Here is an 8,347-nt window from a genome sequence, read left to right on the forward strand (position 1 = left end):
AAAAATGGTATTCATCTCAGTTTATCTAGAAAACCGATATTTAAACCAGTTCACCTCTAGAAAATCGATATTCATCTGGAAACACTATGAATGTTAGAAATCAATGACCGGTTCCTCAGCACGCCTTGAAAATAAAAACAATCCCTGGCGTTGTGACGAGGGTAACTGGGTGTTTGGAGGTGCTAAACAACAGTGCACATCGAAGTTCAAAATGCAGGGTGGTCACGTGAACTTTGATTGTCATATTTTGATACCGACGTGAGTCTGATGGAAGTCTACTACAGGTGCTGATGAAAGGGGGGTTGCTGAAGGTTTTGTTGAACTGGAAGGAATATAGTCGAAAAAAAACTGCTTGACTTGGAGGCAACTTTGGAATGAAGTGTTTGGTATGGAGAGTGATTGCTAATGATACTATCTTGTTTAGAGGAGAACCATTAAAGGAAGTGTTTTGCTTGGAAGAGGAGTACTAAAGATGCTTGAGGCTGTGGAAGGGTTGCTGAAGATGTAGTTGATCCGTAGTTTGATGCTAGGTGGTCTACTTCTGAAGGAACTGCTTGGCATTGCTCTCATTTATTAGTCCGGCCTTCACTGCTTTCTGTACGAAGTCGGTGATGGTATTGACGGCCACCTTGGAACGACTGCGAGTGGTCACTGAAAACACACAGATGCAGGTAACCAAAAATATATATTTCACTGATTGTCAGTTGTGATGTTTTAGTGAAGGTATGAAAGCATGGTTCATTATATTTGGTAAAGCAGGTGCAAACGCCATGAGTCGCTTAGTTGAGGAGCTCAATTCTATAACTTAGGTCTTTGAAAACGTGGAAGTTTTTTCACTCAGTATACTGGGATGTAAGGCCACTGCATCATCCAGCTTATACCACAGTTACCTTCCATAGGTGTTACACTAGATACTCATTTTACCTAACATCTTGATGGGTTTGTTCGGCCAGACAGACCTTGGTAGAGCAAAAACAAGCCATAAAGAGTGGATGGACACCTGAGTCGAGTGATGCCGACTGCCTGCACCAGGATTCGAATCCTGGTGCAAAGGGGTCAGCAGCTTAGCAGTCAGCGATGGTAACCACTCATCCACGGCTGTTTGAGACTATGCCAGTCAAATTGTACTTTACTGAAATAAACACCTCCACAATGAGGACGTTAGACGCCTGGTGAAAAATATTACAAGAGTACTAATTGTAAAAATGGAGGGTAAACTGGACAGAGTGCAAAAGGAAACTGTATACTAGGTCAAGAAAATGACACTTGAGTTATAAAAAGAAATTAAATTAAAAACGAGGATAAAAAATATAGAGGTATTTCTTACAGAGTAAGATTCTCTCTGGAAGTAAGTACTGGGTGAAGAACGAGATAAATGAGCAAAGCAGTAATAGGAGCAATGAGAGAAACAGTAACTATCCCTGATTTTACTGAAAAAGAGATGGGGTGAGTATTCTGAAAACAAAAAAAAAATTAGAATGTCACTGTTGATCGACAGGCAGTGCTGGATTTACTTGTAGATTTCCTTGGTAAGAAGTTCGCTAGGTGTCATAATGTAGGGAAATAGATAGGAAAGAAGATAAGAGAAAAGTGAAATGCGGGAACGCAGAAGAAATGGATCAAATGGCAATGGAGAGCCTGAAGAAAGTGAGGGACAACAGTTTGGTGAGGTAAGTCGGTATATGCACGGCCTGAGATGAGGGAGGCCATATATGTATTGAGCTGCTGTATGTCATATTTACTGAGTAATCTAGGTAAGATTTGTGATAGAGTGGTAATGTGGGGATATGTGTAACACCTGCCTTGTAAAAGTGCTTCAGATGTATGGGGTGGCAGGGATAGTTTAGCACAGTGAAAAGTTTTCAAGGAATGAGTTGGGCATATGTGTGTACAAATTGGTAAAAGGCAAATGGTTTGATGTAAGGGTGGGATTGTGTTAGGCATGCGTGATGTCTTCATGACTCTTCTGTGTATTCTTGCACAGGCTGTTGAGGGAAGTAGATGTAGCAGTATTATGGACAGGAACAAATTTAAAGGTTGCAGGGAAGAAGGGAGACTGGAAAATAAATCGGTTGTTGGTTGCCCTTGATACATCACTGATCGCTGATTCAGAGAATAAAGTTCTGGAATTGGAGTCTGTGATCAGAAGAGATTGTGAGAAGAGAAAACTGAAAAACAATGTGAGACAGACAGAGTGATGAGGTGTAATACAAAGAGCGCAATGATATCAATATAATCCTAAAAGGGGAAGGTTTGGAATTAGTAAATTATTTTAAGCATTTAGGTGTTGATATCGCAGAGGATACGAAATAAACAACAGAACAAGGATGTTGCTAGGTGTTAAAAACTGAGGTGGCCATGGGTGGCCAAGTCTAAATATGTGATGGCCCAATGCTACAGCAGAGCATAGAATAAGAGAACAAGCAACAGCAATAAGCCATTGCGGTCTAAGGTTCTTTAACCCGCCCCGTCCCGACCGATTTCCACCACTGACTCCCCTCAATCCCAACCAATTTTGGACAAAATTTTTTTTGGCTCAAACCTCCACTTTTGGTGAGAAACATCGAAAATTCGTACAGAAATCGCTCAACTGAGGTTTAAAATACTCGATACAGATAGCAGAACTGCTTACCTTACTGGGTTTTCTATCAGGCTGGCTCCAAAGAAAATGAGTTCTATGGGAGGGTAACTATTCCACACCACTCATAAACGGTTTTTATTTATTCATTTGGTACGAATTTATATGCAGTATGAGAGTATATTGATTTTCACACAGTAATATAGGCAATAAAAGCATTGTTTCACTCACCAAACACATCAACATACCTGACCTTTTTTGGCGACATTACCTGATCATCTTTATTGACTGTTTCTTCCTCTAATGCTACGTAAACTTTGTCCTCCACATTGTCATCGATTGGGGAATCACTCTGGCCCTGAATTTCGTACCATGGCACGACATGTCTTTACTGGCCAGGTCACTGGTAATGGGTGAATTGTCAAGACAATGGCGTGGGGGGGGGGAGGTCATGCGGGATAAGGCATTGTCCCTGCCCGGCATCTTGTAGAGGAAGGTGTCCCATGTATAGGTACCAAAAATCATGAGCGAAAATTGAAAATTGTGCAAATTAGGGACCTTGCAATTATTGCATGTTTATATACGTCAATGGGACTGACAGTGACAAAACGTTTGGAAGTATATATATACATCAACGGGATGTGGCGGGTTAAAAAGGATGGAATTAGATTTTTTCAAAAATGAATAAAATGGGGATCCCCAAGGTTCAGTTCTATGAACCTACAAATTGAAGCCATTACACAGGTACCCACGACACAACAATCCTGAGATATATACAGTATATATATCTACTGTATATCTGTATCTATTTCTACATCTATCTATATCTATTTGTCTATCTATATCTATTTGTCTATCTATATCTATCTATCTATCTATATATACTGGGTGTTCCAGGCCTTGACTCACTAACTTCAGGTGGTGATGGTGGGGTGATTATGAGACACAAATACTTTATCGATATGGGTTCAATTCTCAGTCGTTGTGGAGCTACAGTTACTGATGACCTTATGGGGGAATTATTATGCAGATGATTATTGCCCATAATATCAAGTACTGTTGTACCATAACAGCTGAGAACTTTTTTTTATGCGAGGAAAAAGGAACCAAAGGCCGTGAGCCCGGGATTATTGTTCCTTCCAAGAGAAAAACAAAATACAAGAGAGAACCAAATTCAAGATCCGATCATTTCGAGATGCCTGAATACACTGCGTTTGAAAGACTAGAGATCATAGGAGGCAGCAAATACAGACAGAAGGAGACAGTTCCAGAGTTGACATGTTGCATAAATGAAGGACTGGGAGTAACAGTTAACTCTTGCGTTAGAGAGTAGGACAGAAAAGGAATGAGAGTTTGCTGCTAGACAGGTGCTATGCACCCGTCGTAGAGGTGGAGGAATGCATGCAGAGAGTTCAGAGAAGTGACTATTGAAGAAGCGATAGAAAAGAGAGATAAAGATGCAACAGTGCGACGAAGAGACAGAGGTTGAAGGGAGTCAGTAAGAGGAGGAGAGTTGATGAGACAAAATGCCTTTGATTCCACCCTATTGAGAAGAGCTGTATGTGGGGAGCCTTCCCACACATGAGAGTAGTACTCCACACAGAGGCAGAGTCGGCTTGGCACACTAATCTCTTTGAAGCAGATTTTACAAGAGATGTAATATGATCTTTCCAAGACAAGTCCCGAGTAAATGAAACCCCAAGCAAGTTCAAGGGTGATGCAGGATTAAGCTGAATATTATTAAACATAAGTGAGTATACTTGTGGAAGATTTTCTTGGGTTGAAAGGTGTAAAAACTGAGTCTTTGATGCATTAAAACCAACATGATCATTTTTACCCCAGTCAGAGATACGAGCCAAGTCAGAGAATAGGTGTGCCATAGCCTCATCCCTTGATTGTCGATGTAACTGCTGAGGTGGACGTTGCAGGAATCAAATGGAAAGGTGAAGGGTGGAATCATCAGCGTACAAGTGGATAGGGTTAGATGTACAGCTTAGAAGATCAGTGATGAATAATAAGAAGAGAGTTGGTGATAGGCCAGAGCCCTGAGGAACACCACTGATGACACATCTAGGAGAAGAACGATGGCCGTCTACAACAGCGGCTATAGAACGACCAGAAAGGAAGCTGTAGATGAAGGCATTGATAGAAGGATAGAAGCCGTAAGAGGGCAGTTTGGAAATTAAAGATTTATGCCAGACTCGATCGAAAGCCTTTGAGATGTCAAGTGCAATAGCAAAGCTTTCACCAAAGTTCCGAAAGGAGGATGATCAGGAGTCTGAAAGGTAGGTGAGAAGATCGCCAGTCGAGCGTCCCTGACAGAACTCATACTGATGATTAGAAAGAAGGTTGTGATAGGAAAGATGCTTTTAAATTTTTCTATTAAGAATTGACTAGAAAACTTTTGAGATACAGGATGTTATAGCAGTTGGACGACAGTTTGAGGGTTGGGAATGGTCACCCTTCTTTGGGACTGGCTGAATGAGAGCAAACCTCAAGCAAGAAGGAAATGTACACATTGACAGACAAAGGGGAAAGAGTTTACCTAGGCAGGGTGTAAGGACAGAAGCACAGTTCTTGAGAACAACAGGAGGGACTCCATCAGGCCCAGATGCCTTATTACTATTGAGGCCAGTGATGGCAGAAAATACATTACATGAAGAAATTTTGTCAGCCATGAGGAGGTCAGAGGGGGGAAGTGATGGAGGAACAGCACCGGAATCTTTTAAATTTTTCTGTTAAGAATTGACTAGAAAACTTTTGAGATACAGGATGTTATAGCAGTTGGACGACAGTTAGAGGGTTGGGAATGGTCACCCTTCTTTGGAACTGGCTGAATGAGAGCAAGCCTCCAGCAAGAAGGAAATGTACACGTTGACAGACAAAGGGGAAAGAGTTTGCCTAGGCAGGGTGTAAGCACAGAAGCACAGTTCTTGAGAACAACAGGAGGGACTCCATCAGGCCCATATGCCTTGTTAGTACTGAGGCCAGTGATGGCAGAAAATACATTACATGAAGAAATTTTAATGTCAGCCATGAGGTCAGAGGGGGGAAGTGATGGAGGAACAGCACCGGAATCATCTAAGGTGGAACTGGAGGAGAAAGTCTGATTTAAGAGATCTGCTTTATCAGTAGAAGAAATAGTTACAGAGCCATCAGAATAGAAAAGAGGAGGAAAGGATGATGAGATAAAGTTGTTAAAAGGTTTTTGGCAAGGTGCCAGAAGGAGTGGGAAGAATTCGAGTTGGAGAGCTGAGAGCATTTAGTATGAATGAAATTATTTTTAGCAGAGCGAAGAACAGACTTAGCATGATTCCGGGTAGAAACGTATAAAAGATGTGATTCAGGGGTGGGTTGGCTCCGGTACCTTTCATAGGTCCTCTCCTTGTTGTGGACAGCATTAGAACAAGCGTAATTAAACCAAGGCTTTCTTGCATTAGTCAAAGGATATGAGAAAGGAATGTATGCTTACATGCCTCCGTAATGTGCAAGGCACACTCAGATGACTCCTGGCCATGGAAGCAATAATCATTCCAGGGAAAATCAAAGAAGTACTGCCTGAGAGCCTCCCAATCCACAGCTCCAAAGTGCCACAGACGATTTTTCTTTGGAGGGTACACAGGCCGTACCGGAGTGATAGGACAGGTTAAGGTGATAAGGTTGTGATCGAAGGAGGCCAATGGAGAGAAAAGATTAACAGTGTAAGCAGAAGGATTAGTTGTAAGGAAGAGGTCAAGTATGTTGGAGCTCTCTTCCAAGGCAGTCAGGGATACGGGTAGGGTGCTGTACAAGCTGCTCTAGATCATTAAGGATAGAAAAGATGTAGGCTTGTTCACCAGGTGGATCAGTGAAAGGAGGGAAGAGCCAAAGGTGGTGGTGAACATTGAAATCTCCTAGAATGGAGATTTCTGAAAAAGAAGGAATGGATAGAATGTGTTCCATCATAGAAGTAAGATAGTCGAAGAATTTTTGATAGTCAGTAGAATTAGGAGATAAGTAAACCGCAGATATATTTAGTCAGAGAATGACAGGAAAATTGAAGCCAGAGTGTAGAGAATTCAGAGGAATCGAGTTCAGGAACACGAGAGCAAGATAAGTCGTTGCGTATATATACACAACAGCCACCTTTGGCTCTGAAATGGGTATAGAGAAAGTAGGAGGATACAGAAAAGGGTCTGCTGTCATTTGCCTCAGACAGCTGAGTCTCAGTTAGAAAAAGAAGGTGAGGTTTAGAGCAGGAGAGGTGTTGCTCAACAGAGCAAAATTAGAGGAAAGGCCACGAATGTTGCAGAAATGAAGAAGAAGGGAGTCAGACAGTGGTTCCAGGCAGCTCGAGTCGTCACCGGGAGAGGTGTGGAAGATGGAGGGATTTATGGTCCCCTCTCCCCCCTGGGAACTGAGCCCATATTCATATATCATTTTTTTTCTTTCGAAAAATCAGTCCCAGAATCATTTCCTTGGGTTAATAAGTCAAGTCCGGGACACCCTGTGTATATTGCGTCATATTACACTGGCATTTACTTCTACCCTCTACATCTGACGAACCATTGCCAGTTTTCGTTGTGACCCAAAATGTGACCACTTACCACTGCCAGTGATGGAGGTCCAGCCAGGGCAAGACACGGTGCCCTTGTAGTACAACTGCCAGCGCTTGATCCTCGGCCTCACCCGGTAGCGGCAAGGGTGACCCAGGATCTGCACGTCACCCCGTCCCCACAGGCTGATGACACCACCACCATCACCATCGCCGAACATCGTATCGACGTAACAGAATAAAGTAAAATTATGTGATTAGACAAAAACTACACCAATTAAGTGTAACTTGTAACTTTCCGTTTAAATTCTCGAAGTAAATATTTTCAACATCTCTATTCCTGTATATATATATATATATATATATATATATATATATATATATATATATATATGTGTGTGTGTGTGTGTGTGTGTTAACTACTACGTAAAGTTAAATATGGAATGAATTTAAAAAATATATTTAACAGAGTACAATCTGATTCCAACCTGGCTATCTGCTTAACCACAGCGGGAATGAGTGTCTCCCATCCCTGAGCGTGTGCCTGGGGTGCCAGGCTGGCTCCCAGCAGGGCCACCACCAGCAGGGCCACCAACACAGACTTCTTCATGACGTAGGCCAAGTTAACTGCAGTTGTGAGAGAGACAAAATGGTCTTCACTCTACACAGGTACCAGGTCTTCTGATCTCCGCTGCCCTGCTCTTGATATATACCCACCACCCCTCAGTGTCCACAGTTGCTTGTTGTCTTCCGATTACTGCTCCTACTAGTCAATGATATTAGATTCTCAGGATATTCTTGGTCCCTAATGTGGTGTATAGAGAAACCTTGTATATCACAATAGCCTTGATTAAACATGACATAGTTCTACCAGGCAGAGCACCACCCACAAAGTTAAGCTGGTGTGTTGGGAAGGGTCGCAGTAACGTCATGTTCATTAAGGTCATTGTGCGACCACCTGTTTGGCGTGGCCACAGTATTAAGAATAATGAACCAGTATTGAGACGAGGCAGTTGTTACAACTGCAGTTTTATGAATTTATCCATCACCGAGCTATACAACCCAGGCTGACTTGATCGCACTCAACCAAAACCTCCTCTATACTGGCGTCTTAATTCCTGTATTGAACTAAAGACCACATCCAGTACAGTGGCTGCCTGGTTCACGGGAGACTGAAATAACTTTATGGTTGACAATGAGGACTACGTCGGGAGCAAGACGAAACTGAATGAAAT

At 42.3% G+C, this 8,347-nt stretch overlaps 1 pseudogene; it reads right to left on the bottom strand.

Moving 5' to 3' along the window:
• Nucleotides 1-535: 535 nt before the first annotated feature.
• Nucleotides 536-7,722, bottom strand: LOC145399098 (anti-lipopolysaccharide factor pseudogene; annotated as a pseudogene).
• Nucleotides 7,723-8,347: the final 625 nt, after the last annotated feature.

The sequence above is a fragment of the Coenobita brevimanus genome, chromosome 47 (assembly GCF_032717465.1).
Source record: "Coenobita brevimanus isolate Jiangsu-jjx chromosome 47, ASM3271746v2, whole genome shotgun sequence".
NCBI lineage: Eukaryota > Metazoa > Arthropoda > Malacostraca > Decapoda > Coenobitidae > Coenobita > Coenobita brevimanus.